The sequence below is a fragment of the Rhynchophorus ferrugineus genome, unplaced genomic scaffold, assembly GCF_030347505.1.
Source record: "Rhynchophorus ferrugineus isolate W39M unplaced genomic scaffold, kcgeb_rfMv2 rfM8, whole genome shotgun sequence".
NCBI lineage: Eukaryota > Metazoa > Arthropoda > Insecta > Coleoptera > Curculionidae > Rhynchophorus > Rhynchophorus ferrugineus.
Window position 1 is genome coordinate 14,360,001 of NW_027472587.1, and position 15,532 is coordinate 14,375,532.

The 15,532-nt window shown below is 31.9% G+C and overlaps 1 protein-coding gene across 3 annotated transcripts in view; it reads left to right on the top strand.

The window, feature by feature from the left end:
• Positions 1-15,532, top strand: part of sano (CABIT domain-containing protein serrano) — a 105,715-nt gene that overhangs the window by 24,513 nt on the left and 65,670 nt on the right. Inside the window, exon 2 of one of the 3 annotated variants that reach the window (XM_076411652.1) lies at positions 2,528-2,577. The exons of the other annotated variants lie outside the window; for them this stretch is intronic. The gene's annotated coding sequence lies outside the window, so the exon portion shown is untranslated. The remainder of the gene's footprint in view (positions 1-2,527; positions 2,578-15,532) is intronic. 3 annotated transcript variants of the gene reach the window in all.

Genomic DNA, 15,532 nt, shown 5'->3' on the forward strand with positions numbered 1-15,532 from the left:
GTATACGCTCAGTTGATGTCTTTAGAGTGTCTGCTATTTTATTCAAAATAATTATGTGGATTTTTTGAATGCTTTCGTCGGTAACAACCTCTTTTGAGCGTCCACTGCGTTCAACGTCTTCGGTGCTCATTTCACCACGTCTAAACTTAGCATACCAACCATTAATGGTTGATTTTCCTGGCACAGTGTCCGGAAACTCGGCATCAGGCCAAGTTTTTGCTTCAACTGTATTTTTCCCTTCAAACAGCAATATTTATCAACACGAGAAATTCCTTTTTATCCATTTTTTTACGATAACCAACATTGCTCAACTCAAAATGCTATATTTCACAAACTAATGACCCGACCGCTGTCAAATTTATACATGTATCTTTTGAGGGTTAGGGCTAAGTGAAAAACACGGATTTAATTTTAGTAGCCCCATCCATGTGACAGACTGGGGACTTTTCATTTGACCTGTTATATATTACCAGTTGAATATACTTTTTTGATACATAATGTATTCTTTGATAAGATTTAGTAAAATAATTCTTCGATATATCTTAATATATATTGATGAATCAATGAATATTCACATTACTATATCAAAGTTTTTTTGTACATACGTCATCGAGTTTTAACGTCACGATGTTTAATGTATTGCCTGCTGCAATTTGTAAATTAATTTCATAATCAGACAATATTTCCTTCTCATTTTATTCTAGTTAAAACGAGATACAATCAAGTCCGGTTGTCAGACGTATGCAATATTCATGAAAGCAATAGTGATAAGATGTTATAACTCTAACCTATAAACTATTGTGACTGTATAATTAACTGTAGTTTTTAGATGTTCTATAATGTTATAATAAATTATATTTGATGAACATTTTTCTTCAATTATTTTATTTAGATTGTGATTTGTGATTTTCTCTCATTTTCTTTCAAATAATTATTGCTTAATGAAAATTGGTCGACTAATAGAGAACTTACGCTAGATCGATTGGTGTTATAACAAATTTCTCTCACATATCTTAAATATTAGGTATCTTAGAGCAATTTAATATAGATTTTTATTTTTTATCACCACCAAATATATATATATATGTTGAGATTTTCATCTTTGTTCGAGAGGTAAAAAATTGGACTGATTTGAATGGCGTTTAACAAATTTTATACAGCCTTTATTATCTAGGTTATATAGTGAAGCGTACCTTCAAATAAATAGTGGATTTTTTTTCATATCATATCTTAAATTTTATAAATCCTAGGATAGCTCTAGGATCTCTATTTCCTACCTCTATTTTTTTATTGGCTGTTAAACTGGAATATGACTTACTTTTTTGTAATAAGTTTGAGAGATTTAATTTTAATTTTTATTGACTGATCTCTGATTAAAATGTTAATACGAAAACACATTTTTAATCTTAAATATTAGATGCAGTTGAATATATTGTTTTAATTGCTGTTTTAATAACTGGAATACATTTTATAAAACGGAATTGTCCTGAACTGGAAAGTATTTACTCAAACTTATAAACGTTTTATAGTTGTAGTTGTTTTTAATAACGTTTTCAGTTTGAAGATTTATACAGGGGATTTTAAATGACAAATAATTAACGATAATAAGTAAGAGTAATGTATGATGATGACGCTACTTACGCTAACTGTACGCACGCAAAAAAATGGAGAGAAAGTACTGCTACTAGTCATTTTACCAAACTGTACATGCATCTCACAACTGACAACGATCTGGTAGCACAATCAGTCTGTTTTCTAAGATCAAATTATCAAGACCAGACACTCGTTTTCTTTTGTTTTTACGTATTTACGGTTCTGTTTGTTTTTTGTTATCTTTTACTACTCGACTAGCTTAATGAATTCCTGTACATAGGTTCAGAACATCGTCTATTTTTTTTGGTTAGATAATATATGAAAGCTTTGTGTGTGGTTTTTTACTTGTACAGAGCATACTACCAAAATCTGTGTCAACAACCTTTCCTGTTGTATTATATTTCAATAGCAATTTAGATCTATGAAAGTCAGTGAGGAAGTTTTAATTGGAATTAGTATGAATACTAATGTTGCTCAGATATTATCATATTTTCATGAAAACATATTTTTTAAACATCTTTTACGAAATTAAACAGTATTAGGCTGGTAAGATGGAATATGTTTTATGTTTAATTGATAGATTAAAATTTAAAATAAATTCTTGGATATATTCTCTCTCATGATGTGATAAAATGGAATATATCTTATTATTATAAAATATACAAATAATAAACATATATTTGACGTTTTGTTTATATTTGTGATCTTAAGTATGATATTAATTATCGAGTAAATAAATGTAAATAATTAATGAATTAGATTTTTCAAAAATTGGATGAATAAGAAAAATATATTTAGCTTATAGCTAATTTTTAGATTAATTGGTGTGATGTAAAAAATATGTTAATAAGAATAGTGATTTATATCACCTTTAGTTAGTAGTTATATTTGAGAACATATTTATTTATTAGGTTGTTTTTTGTTTTGTTTTCAGAAACGTATGTACCAGCAGGCTTAGATTGAAAGCATCAAATAATCTATGAGGTATGAATAATTATTAATATTTTTCATTCGGTATTATGCCTTTCGGTTACTTTGCTTCTTCTGGTCGTATTATAGAGCTTGTTATAGTTGAAGAATATAATTAAAGAAATATTCATACGACTAAAAGCTGCACATAAAATAATATTGAGCTCTGTCTGATTCTACACCTCCTCGTCGATTCATAACGGTACATTCCGACGAAAAAAAAACCACTTCGAGCAAATCATAATCCGAAATTAATAACTGCTTAACAAGCGTCGATCAGGAGAAGTGGAAAAAAATTCACGAAAACGACGCGACAAAGAGCCAGTAGCACGTCCACGGCTTCCGGGAATCATCCGAATCCTCCAATAAAAAGAAGAAGATTGAGAAAACGTCCGCCATGAATAGGAAAACTATCAGAAATTGCTTCGATCATCGTCGATGATTTGGGGCTTTAAATTTTACGGTTACCGTTAGACGTTCAAGATGGGCGTTGTCGATGAAGTTGGAGAGGAGAAAAAAATGACGAGATCTTGTTGCTTTTTTTTTGGGGTCCCGGTAGACTGTCACGTGTTGTTAAGAGTGGTCCGGTGAGCCGTTAGATAGAGATCGATATCTGATCATCTACCGCGGTAATAGGAGAATTTAAGCTGTTATTTTCTTCATACAGTGAATGTCTTTGAATATTCTATGAGGACTGTGAATCCAGTAGATATGTGATTTAGTTTTTATGCGTTTTTTTTTAAATTTTACTTCATACTAGTGATCAACCACTGGTCGAAGTTCTACCACGATATATTAAGTTATATTCTCGCAATAGTTAATTTAAAAATGAGATGTTATACTACTAAAGCTTGTATTGATAATATTTTCGACATAAGATCAGATATATTTTTGATGCATAATATTCATTAAAGTAATATATGACTGTATATTGAAATATACGTGATAAAATAAAACTAACTAAATTTTTCAATTTATATTTTATTTTAAATTATGTTATGTATATTTTTTTATTCCATTAAGTTTAAATAATCAGCAAAGTACCAATTGATTTAAATTACTACACAATTGAACATTATAACAATGTATCATCAGTAAGATTATCTTCAGAACTCTAACAACGTCGGAGCGTCATATATAAATATATATATATATATATATATATATATATATATATATATATATATATATATATATATATATATATATATATATATTTGTATGTATACTATAATCATAAATATGGAATAATAAATCAGGTAATATAGGAATTAAATAATTTTGAAATTGATATTTTGCTTTAACATGTATATTAAAACAATAATAAACACAATTAGTTAATTTATTTTTTACGATTAGAAATATATATTAAAGGAATGTATTTAAAATCATTAAATGAACTATTAACATTTCAAAACTTGGGCCTATAAAGTAAATAATCAAAATTATTGATAAAAGATTCAAAGACCAAAATATAATCTATAGGATACTCAAAATTTTTTTGTACATTGGTCATCAAGATGTAAATAGTAACTAAAAGTACACGATAGGAACAGTCGACAGTAAGTAGTACCAAAATCAGTCGAACCAAAAATAACGGCTGAAACAGTCGATAGTAAAAAGTAGTCAATTACTAAATAGTCGATAGTCAATTTCAGTCGATAGTTCCCAACGCTAATTTTAATGATTATTGTCAAGAAATGCATCTATTTTGAAGGTATATTATTTATATAATGGAATTTTAAATATATCTCGACTATATTAACAAATATATAGAGAAAAACGTTAATCACCTACTAAATCATATTTATGTTGTATGATCGGTAAAATACGGCAAAATTGCGAAATATCTCTATGAAGAATCAAGTCTTGATGACGCTCAAACCTCGTCAAAGCTTCCAAGACAACTAAAAAGCCATCTATGTTACAAACGGGCACTATATTTTGAAATTGATATTTTGCTTTAACATGTATATTAAAACAATAATAAACACAATTAGTTAATTTATTTTTTACGATTAGAAATATATATTAAAGGAATGTGTTTACAATCATTAAATGAACTGTTAAAATTTCAAAACTTGGGCCTATAAAGTAAATAATCAAAATTATTGATACAATGTCCAAAGACCAAAATGTCATCTATAGGATACTCAAAGTTTTTTTGTACATAGGTCATCAAGATGTAAATAGTAACTAAAAGTACACGATAGGAACAGTCGACAGTAAGTAGTACCAAAATCAGTCGAACCAAAAATAACGGCTGAAACAGTCGATAGTAAAAAGTAGTCAATTACTAAATAGTCGATAGTCAATTTCAGTCGATAGTTCCCAACGCTAATTTTAATGATTACTGTCAAGTAATGCATCTATTTTGAAGGTATATTATTTATATAATGGAGTTTTAAATATATCTCTACTATATTAACACATATATAGAAAAAAAGTTAATCAATCACCTATTCAATCATATTTATGTTGTATGATCGGTAAAATACGGCAAAATTGCGAAATATCTCTATGAAGAATCAAGTCTTGGTGACCCTCAAACCTCGTCAAAGCTTCCAAGACAACTAAAAAGCCATCTATGTTACAAACGGGCACTATATTTTGAAATTGATATTTTGCTTTAACATGTATATTAAAACAATAATAAACACAATTAGTTAATTTATTTTTTACGATTAGAAATATATATTAAAGGAATGTGTTTACAATCATTAAATGAACTGTTAAAATTTCAAAACTTGGGCCTATAAAGTAAATAATCAAAATTATTGATACAATGTCCAAAGACCAAAATGTCATCTATAGGATACTCAAAGTTTTTTTGTACATAGGTCATCAAGATGTAAATAGTAACTAAAAGTACACGATAGGAACAGTCGACAGTAAGTAGTACCAAAATCAGTCGAACCAAAAATAACGGCTGAAACAGTCGATAGTAAAAAGTAGTCAATTACTAAATAGTCGATAGTCAATTTCAGTCGATAGTTCCCAACGCTAATTTTAATGATTACTGTCAAGTAATGCATCTATTTTGAAGGTATATTATTTATATAATGGAGTTTTAAATATATCTCTACTATATTAACACATATATAGAAAAAAAGTTAATCAATCACCTATTCAATCATATTTATGTTGTATGATCGGTAAAATACGGCAAAATTGCGAAATATCTCTATGAAGAATCAAGTCTTGGTGACGCTCAAACCTCGTCAAAGCTTCCAAGACAACTAAAAAGCCATCTATGTTACAAACGGGCACTATATTTTGAAATTGATATTTTGCTTTAACATGTATATTAAAACAATAATAAACACAATTAGTTAATTTATTTTTTACGATTAGAAATATATATTAAAGGAATGTGTTTACAATCATTAAATGAACTGTTAAAATTTCAAAACTTGGGCCTATAAAGTAAATAATCAAAATTATTGATACAATGTCCAAAGACCAAAATGTCATCTATAGGATACTCAAAGTTTTTTTGTACATAGGTCATCAAGATGTAAATAGTAACTAAAAGTACACGATAGGAACAGTCGACAGTAAGTAGTACCAAAATCAGTCGAACCAAAAATAACGGCTGAAACAGTCGATAGTAAAAAGTAGTCAATTACTAAATAGTCGATAGTCAATTTCAGTCGATAGTTCCCAACGCTAATTTTAATGATTATTGTCAAGAAATGCATCTATTTTGAAGGTATATTATTTATATAATGGAATTTTAAATATATCTCGACTATATTAACAAATATATAGAGAAAAACGTTAATCACCTACTAAATCATATTTATGTTGTATGATCGGTAAAATACGGCAAAATTGCGAAATATCTCTATGAAGAATCAAGTCTTGATGACGCTCAAACCTCGTCAAAGCTTCCAAGACAACTAAAAAGCCATCTATGTTACAAACAGGCACTATATTTTGAAATTGAGTTCGGTCGACTGTGTTTACACTCACGCCCTTATTGACTCTAGGGGTTTCGCGTTACCGGAATTCAATTAGATCCCCTGCCGGCCTTTGCGCCAACGAAACACATGTCTAAGTAGGCATTGTTTGTACGAACAAACGAACGAAACAGGAAAAAAGCGACGGTAGAAACACGCAGTAAGCAGGTTGCGTTTGGAAAGGAACAGGACAGGTGGTATGGCCGTGAGGCTCCGGTTCACTTTCTGGTGGTAAAATGATATTTAACGTTAAATATTGACTGCGGTATATAAATATAGGGACGGGTTCTTTTATGCCGATAAAAAAACTTCCTCTATAAAACAAGTAAGATGTTAACATTTGATACTCGTTTAAAGTCAAGATGTCTTACAGGAAATCATCGACCTTTTACGTACATTTTTGACCCAGTAATTTCACAGAAATAATTAAGTCTTCAAGTGTTAAAATATATATTGAGAATAATATGATGATAATGAAGAAAATTGATATAACACCGTCAAGAAAGTTGATGGTGTTACCGTTTATTAAATCGCATCGGGTACGTTTCGAAAAAGTGTGAAATTATGTTCTCTATGGGTCCAGTCCAGATAAATCCTGGTTGGTAAAAAGGAGGCTTTAAAATCTATATAAAAAAGAATAAAAAAATTAATAATAATAATAATATACAGTGGAGGGGGAAGAAAAAAATGCAACAAACAATGAATTTCGGAGGAGTATACAAAAAAGTGCAAGATTAATTAAGTAATGTATATGTGTGTGTGCGTATTATTAATAATAATTAACATATGGTAAAGAACAATATAATTTTATGGCGTAATTTTTATATAACTCATTACAACCAACGCTATCACATAACCTTGCACTATTTTACATACAAAAGAGATCGAGACCTGTGTGTGTGTGTGTGTGTGAACGACAGTCCATAACAAAAAAAAATGACCGCGTTACCATCATAGCAAACCACATCTTTTCGACCGATGACCCACATTCCAAAAACTGTCACACGTTTTTGAACTAGATGTTTTTCAATTGTTACGCCGCCGACTCGATAGCTGACGGATGTGTATACACGAGAATTTAATTAGTTCCCCTTTGGTTCGAGAAGACTCCGGTCTGTTTCTTTTTTTTGTTTATATATTAAGCCTATAAATTAGTTTTAAAGGTTTTTTTTAATGGCTAAAACGTATTTTATTCAAAGTATTGTCTATCGATAGTCGTTACTTTTTCCGATCTTTCAGGTAATTAACGGATTCCGTCTCGGGAGAACGATGTATATTTTGAGGTACATTTTAGTTTTGATGTTTCCAAGTCCGTTTTCACCACTTTTCCAACATGAACCACTGGCCACTTTGTCATGATGAAGAATACATTGTTGTGTCTTTGTTCGTATTCTGGCTGTTTCTTTGCGCAGTGCTCAGTTCAAACGGTACCAATTGTAGTTGATAGTAATCCCCATTGCTGGTTTTATCGAGTAATGCCTTCAAATGTCAGTCTTTAATTTTTTTTTGGCTGTCCAGAACGCTTATTGCCTTCGGTGTCTTCAAAGCACTGAAAAATATTTTTGGTCAAAGTTCACCTGTTACTGAGGCTGAATTATGGCCATTTTTATGTTGACTAATACAAAATATAGTTTAAGTTTTAAGTTTAGTAATAGTTCACTAGGTGATTTTCGTAACAAGAAGCAACGTTCCGGGCGCTTCAATCAATCTTCACAATTCACTCCATCGGTTTGTTGGTTGTTCATCGAGCGGGTAACTGTAGCTGAGCCAGACAATACCACAAAGAAGCGACTAGATGGCATCCAGTCATGCCGATGATTATGTAAAACAGTTTTTTCCTCCGCCTCCTCCTTCTTCTACTTCTTGCTTATGAATTATTTATTATTTCGGTCTTTCAATAAGAGACGTGATGTTCAATACCGCGCCTTCGACAGTACGCAAGCTCGATTTACAAAAGAAGTACAGTTTTTATTTTCTTTTATTCGCCATCGCTGCGTTTCTTGCTCTCGGACGTCGAGGAATCAATAGCCATCGGGAGAGGTCAAAAATCAATAACTTCGAACACGTGCATTCGATTCTATTGATGGAAACCACAGCCGGCAAGACTGTTTATTATATTCTGATTATAACAAAAAATGGGCATTGATGATATAAAATTGTTTAATAATCGAATATTATTGGTACAAAACTTTCAACCTTCTCTGGATGGCTGGAATACATTTGTCATGATATTGCTCTTAAAGATATACCTGAAGAGTTGGCGGTAGTAATTTCGCTTTTAAATAATATTATTTAATAGGCGGGGAGATTCATATAAAAATTCGTTTAGATAACTGTGTGAGGATAGCTGAGAAGATGAATAAGTTTAGCATTTAGAGAACACAGAATCACTAGTGTCATAAAAAATTCACTAGAAGGAAATAAAGTTTGTTCTGCAACATCCCTAGATGTTGCTCAATCTTTTGTTAAAGTTTGGCATGATTTTGCTTCACCAAAAACTCCTGAAACAAGTGTGTATTTATTGTGTTCAATTCTGGGGTTGTACAGGCTAACGTAATACATTACATTTACATGTACATGTAGTGGTACATTCGTAACAATAGTCTGCATAGGGACTTGAAAGCAGAAACTGTCGATAAAGTTATCAAGGACCATACCCAAAGACATAAACAGAGGCTTCATCAGCACATTAATGTTGAGGTTCTTCAGCTCCTAGATGATAATGGTTCAGTCAGAAGATTAAAGGTAGTAAAAGCCTTTGTCATATAATATGGTACACATCTATCTTGATATAAATAATATTCACGATCTAATTTTTCATTGTTAGGTATTGTCCTTTTTTAAACTCTGTTTTCGTGATTTTCTATTATATTCTATTCTCAATTGTGCCTTCGGTCAAATTGTTTACGAATATTCGATTACATCGAAGGAAACAAAACATAATAAGAAAGGACAATATCTGGGGAATATAAAGAGTTGGAAGGACGGCCAAATAAACAGTTTCCATAGAATTTTTTTTGAGGATTTTTGAACATCAAAAATTCATGTTGTTGTACCACTCTTATAGTACTGCGAACCTTCTATATACATATTATGGGACCCATCTGAACAGCTCAAGTAATATCTAACATCAAACATCTATAACATCTTATATTTAACATCCAACATGTATATTCAAGAAAATGTCGACTTCTACTCGCTAGTAACTCGAAATCGTACTCGGTACCTTCGAATGCCGGAGACAATGATGAAAACGTTGCGGTTTGTAACATGGACAAGAAACGACCGACAAATGCACAACCGATGTGGTAACATCGTCAAGTATAAATAATCAGATTTGTTATTAAAGTACTGACGTGAAAGTCAGCCGGCAATCGGATCGAGATAATCGATTCTGCCTGCGTAGCCACCCCTCCTGTGGAATTAAGCAATTCCTGCTTCAGGAAGGAAAAAATCGATTCATTCATACGATGAATATGGTGAGATAATGCCGGTTTCTGTATTTTACATTATGACTTTTTTATGAGCTAATTATTCAGTATATTTGTTGTTCAGTTGTCAGTGTATTTGTTCAACATAATTCCCTTTAAGGGTGATACACTGATTATAGTGACCCTCCGACTTTTCGGTACCATTTTAGTAGTACGATTTGTGCTTTGCTTCAAAATAGGCCTCAGTTTCGGCGATCGCCTCTTTATCCGACGAAAGTTTCTTTCCAGCGAGCATTCTTTTGAGATCTGAGACCAGGAAATAGTCGCTGGGGGCCAGATATGGAGAATACGGTGGATGAGGAAGCAATTTGAAGCCCAATTCATGGATTTTTGCCATCGTTTTCGCTGACTTGTGACACGGTGCATTGTATTGATGAAGCAGCGCTTTCTTTTTCTTCAGATGCGCCCGTTTTTCGGCGATTTAATTCTTCAGACGGTCCAACAATGCTATGTAATAGTCGCTCTTGATGGTCCTTCCTTTTTAAGGTAGTCAACCGAAAATTGTTCCATGCTCATCCTAAAATACAGACGCCATAACCTTGCCAGCCGACTATTGCGTTTTCCCATGCTTTGGAGCGGGTTCATCCTGTGCAGTCCACTTGGATGACTGTCGATTGGAGTTCGAGTGAAATGATGGAGCCATGTTTCATCCATTGTCACATATCGATGTAAAATCTCGGATTTATTACGCTGGATCATCTTCAAACACTGCTCCGAATCATCAACTCGTCGTTGTTTTTGGTCAAACGTAAGCTCGCGCGGCACCCACTTTGCACAGAGCTTTCTCATACCCAAATATTCGTGAATGATATGATGTACACGTTCAGCTGATACCTTTAGAGTGTCTGCTATTTCATTCAATTTCAATTTACGGTCATTCAAAATCATTTAGTGGATTTTTTAAATGTTTTCGTCGGTAACAACCTCTTTTGGGCGTACACTGCGTTCACCGTCTTCGGTGCTCATTTCACCACGTCTAAACTTAGCATACCAATCCTTGACGGTTGGTTTTTCTGGGGCAGTGTCCGGAAACTCGGCATCAAATCAAGTTTTTTCTTCAACTGTATTTTTTCCCTTCAAAAAACAATATTTTACCAACACGCGAAATTCCTTTTTATCAATTTTTTTCACTATAACAAAAGTTACTTTACTCAAAATGATATAAATCACAAACTAATGACTCGACAGCTGTCAAATTTATACACGCATCTTTTGAGGGTTAGGGCTAACTAAAAAACATATAGATTTAATTCTAGTAGCGCCATGTGTCAGGTCGGGGACTTTTTAATTGACCTGTTAGGCTGAATTCTTCCTACCATATTCTTTCCCAGAAGAACAGTGAAAATGAATTAAATATTTTTAACACTGAAAACATATTATCATAACATATATGCTTACATAGTGAATTATTTTGTATATATTAAGTGTATAGTCATTCTGTCTAAAATGTAAACTAGTTTATCGGACAATAGACAATATTTTTGACCAAAATATCGATATTTTGTAGATTAGGTTGATCAAATTAACGATGTTGACCTGTTTGTCGTATAAATAAAAGCTAATTAGCGGTATCGGCAATTCCAATTTGATGATTCGTTTTCCTTTGGCGCATTGTTTGAACTCTAAGAGGTTCTACTTAGAATTTTAAATGCTTCCTTTATGGCTACCAATAAGGTAGCTGCGTAGGATCCGAATCCGAGAGTATTAACGGTTATTCGGGGTACTACCAACTACATACCGAGACGGTTATTCATCGTGTATACGAATTCATACTAAATGTGAATAAACGTAAATATGAGACAAAGGGTTTTGAACATAAACTGTTATATTTCAAATATAAGCCGTTGTATGTTAAGAATGTGTATATTTATATGAAATTTTTAACTAATTTTTCGATTTAAATTATTTCTGCATAATTTTCGTGTAAATGGTCAGTTATAAACTTTTGATATGTTTCGACTGTTTTCTCTTAATATCTTCATAAGAAAGAACAATCTTGTATTTAGAAGAGAATGACAATCTTCATAACGGCTTTCTCTAAGCTATTCAATTAAACATAAGTAAAAGATGATAAATTCTCTTAGAAATAACTAACAGGGTAGCTTATTGTTAACTACGTATCGAAATATAAAAAAGTGTTTTTTTTTTCAATTGAATGGTGGTCTAAGACGTCAAATTTATCTTGTTCAACATATATTTTACAATTGACTAGTCACATTTTAATTGCAAATCTTGTCGAAAACTTGTAGTAAATAAATATCTCGAGGTCACGTCATGCATGAACTAATATTCGTGCTATATTTTATAATAATAATAACAATTTTACTCGAGACCGCGTTACATAAACCAGACGAATCCGAAAAATCAGCTGTTACGTTCGTTTACAATTAAAAACACTTTTTTCCGGTAAATTCGCCATTTAACGTTCGTGACAATCGGCTTGATAACCGTCGTTGTGAGGAAATCGGGCGATTCTTTCATAGATCACCGCCGATTTCTCAGAATTACCATCTTGGTCAACGCAGAAATATTGAGTGAGCATGTCTTTGTCTTATAATTATATCTTGAAATTAGCGTTGGGAATTATCGACTAAAAATGCACGATTCGACTGTTTTTTTTTCATTCGTGATGTCAGACGAAGATGTACGAACCCTTTCCTGTATAAATTGTGATAGTGGAAAGGACGGAGATAATTGCTTGGAGAAGTTAATTTTATATGTGCTTATATTTTCCAAAGGTGGAATAAGCGAGACAGAAATTAATCTAATACATGACAATAACGGAAAAACTAATCCATGACATAATTAAAAATGATAGCACAATAACTACAAGAGCTATTTTAAATAAAGTAAATGCTTTATCTATTATTGAACGAACGTATTTTTTAACAAAAATAGAAAGAGTAATCAAAATATTACCTATTATTACCATAAAAACAGTCAATTTTTACTATTTATCATTCACAATTTTAATGTTTTTACACTATTATATTAACAATCTTGAAAAATATCGTTCCAAAATGCTGCTATATTAATCTACATTATATTGTTATTTACAAGAAAACTACCAAAAAATCGTAAACTATATATATTAACATATATATATATATATATATATATATATATATATATATATATATATATATATATATATATATATATATATAGATATATATTTATGTGTTGGAGAACGTTAAAAATCAGTCAGAAAATAGTCGACTGAAACAGTCACTGGTAAAAAGTGGTAAAATCAGTCGAACCAAAAATAGCTACTAAAACAATCGATAGTAAAAAGTAGTTAATTACTAAGCAGTCGATAGTTCCCAACGCTACTTGGAATGTATTTGTGCGTGTTGTAGCTTCACGTAACTTGACTCAGGGCGAGCAACCCTCAGAATATGCACCTACATTTCACTTATGAGGGTTGTGTCAGTGTGTTTATAGCACTAACAGAGATTTTGTGAATTTGGTTTCTGTGCTAAATATGACGAAAAAGCGATTTTAACGAATTATTCTCTGTTAGCTCAGATATTACCCGAGAGTTGTTTGTTTTGTACTAAATGATAACCCATTAGTAAAGACGTGATGAATTGGTACCAGATGTTCAGCTATTTATCTGATGATTTCGCTACTACCTGCAATATCAAAGCTATTTGAGAAACTGATATTTAAACGTGTTAAATATTTGGTAACAATATCAGATTTCCAGTTTGGTTTTCGAAATCACCAATCAACAATCGATGAAGTGCACAGAGTAACTGCGGCTATTGAAAGAGCGTTTGAGGAAAAGAAATACTGCCCTGCAATATTCATGGATGTTTCACAAGCTTTTGACATGATCGGGTTTGACATTTGGGATTAATCTGTAAGATGAGCAAATTGTTACCGCGTAACTATTCTCAATTGCTGGAGTCATATTTATTCGGAAGAAAATTTAGAGTATCGCACGAAATGGCGTTCTATAAAAATATCTCGGCTGGAGTTCTACAAGGTAGCGACTTAGGATCTCTCTGGATCTGTATCTGATCTACACTGCTGATATTCCAACAACAAAAGAAATACTTCTTGGAACCTTTGCTGACGACACAATTATTATGGCAAAATATATATCTCTGCCTAGGGCAACAGAAAAAGTACAAGTGGCAGTCAACAAAATCTACAAATGGACGAAAGCTTGGAAAATTCAACTTAATAGCTCCATATCTATCCGCGTTAATTTTACATTGAGGTGAAATAATAAAAACTTAATTATATCACTCAATGGAAACCCGATTCCTCAAGCAGAATCAGCTAAATACCTGGGAATCCATCTTGACTGTAGATTAAATTGGAAGCATCACGTTAGACAAAAAGCAAAACACATTAGAACCAAAATAGAACAACTATACTGGTTAGTCGGGAGATCTCGGGACTTTCAACTTGATCGAAAATCAAAGAGGTTGATCTATAATACAATTATAAAGCCAATTTGGACCTATGGGGTACAAATATGGGGTTGCACTAAAAATTCAAATCAACTAGTCCTACAACGCTGTCAAAACAAGGGTCCTCGATTGATTACCAATGCCTATGGCTATGTAACCAATGAAGAACTGCACGATGACCTGGAAATCAAATGGATTTGCGAAGTTATCCAAGATTTCGCCTTGAAACACGAAAGAAGATTACTAAATCATACTAACGTGGAAGCAATACAACTGCTAGACAGCGCGCAGGATGTCAGGAGATTGAAGCGAACAAAACCATATGAACTTATATAAAATATACATTTAGTGTAAACTATAGCTATAAGTTAATAATTAATAAATAATTATAATTTTATATTTGGTTATATATATTATATATATTATAAGTGGCCAATAACCACTTTAATTGCCAATACGAAACGTTTTAACATAAATATACAAAATAACCTTGATCTATCATCTAACGTTATCGAAAATAGCATTATTTTATAGAGCACCTTTTGTAACAAAACTGATAGGTATTTTTTGAATATATTTTATAAGCACTGATGTAAATTAAACTGTATGATACCAATGACGATGATGATTAACAAGAAATCTTCCACAATTCGTCGAATAAACCCATCCAGTCGGCAAGTTCGTGTGATATTCTGGTTACATTTAATTTAGCGTAACGTATTTTAAACTTATTTGAAACCACTAGACGAATCTAGACAAATTACTTGCTCATTCAGTGTTTTATCGCTATTTTATTAGGTTCTGTGTCACCAGTTTTTTATTACCAATTTGTTCAGCAAAAGTTAGAGTTGTAAAAATAACGACTGGATATTAATCTAGTTATTGTCATACACATGCACGTTGAGTGTAGTTCCGGTTACTTATTTTGTTCTCATAAACTTTCGTAATTTCGAAATTATCATATCAGGAAATTCAAGAAGCTGGGAATGAAGATTATCGCTTGATGAAACCGCAGAATATATCATCATGTCTTGATATGATCTTAAATACTTTCTCAGAAATAATGTTCTTTTCATCTAACTTGATTTTTATC